This window comes from Plasmopara halstedii, assembly GCF_900000015.1.
Source record: "Plasmopara halstedii genome assembly, contig: Scaffold_650, whole genome shotgun sequence".
Classification (NCBI taxonomy): Eukaryota; Oomycota; class Peronosporomycetes; order Peronosporales; family Peronosporaceae; genus Plasmopara; species Plasmopara halstedii.
Window position 1 is genome coordinate 2,840,711 of NW_020187567.1, and position 439 is coordinate 2,841,149.

Below are 439 nucleotides of genomic sequence, written 5' to 3' on the forward strand. Positions count from 1 at the left end.
CGATGTAGCCGTGTTTGTGAATATAGCACTGATTTCCCCAAAATATTGATCCAAAAATACAGCCATTTCTGTCAAAAGCACGGTAGAACTGATGGAGACGTAATCCACAGAAAACGCGTTACCTGCCGCACCAACATTCGCACAAACAAGCTTCACCATCTTTATTCGAGCTGGTAGATTCTGAAATGTGGAACGAGAATTTAGTGCGAGTGTTTCAGGCGTACTTAAGCGAACATGGTGGTGTAACGAGACAATGATTGATGTAAATATCTGTTCTATTGCTTTTGATAACATAGTCTCAGCGTTGAAAGATGGCATCGCCAAGTAGTGACTAAGGGTTGAATTGCCCACCACGTAACGTACTTGAACTTACAACTATCAGTTATTACCCACGAATACGTCTAATGCCGCAACAAACTGGTTGACATTCGCCACCGTT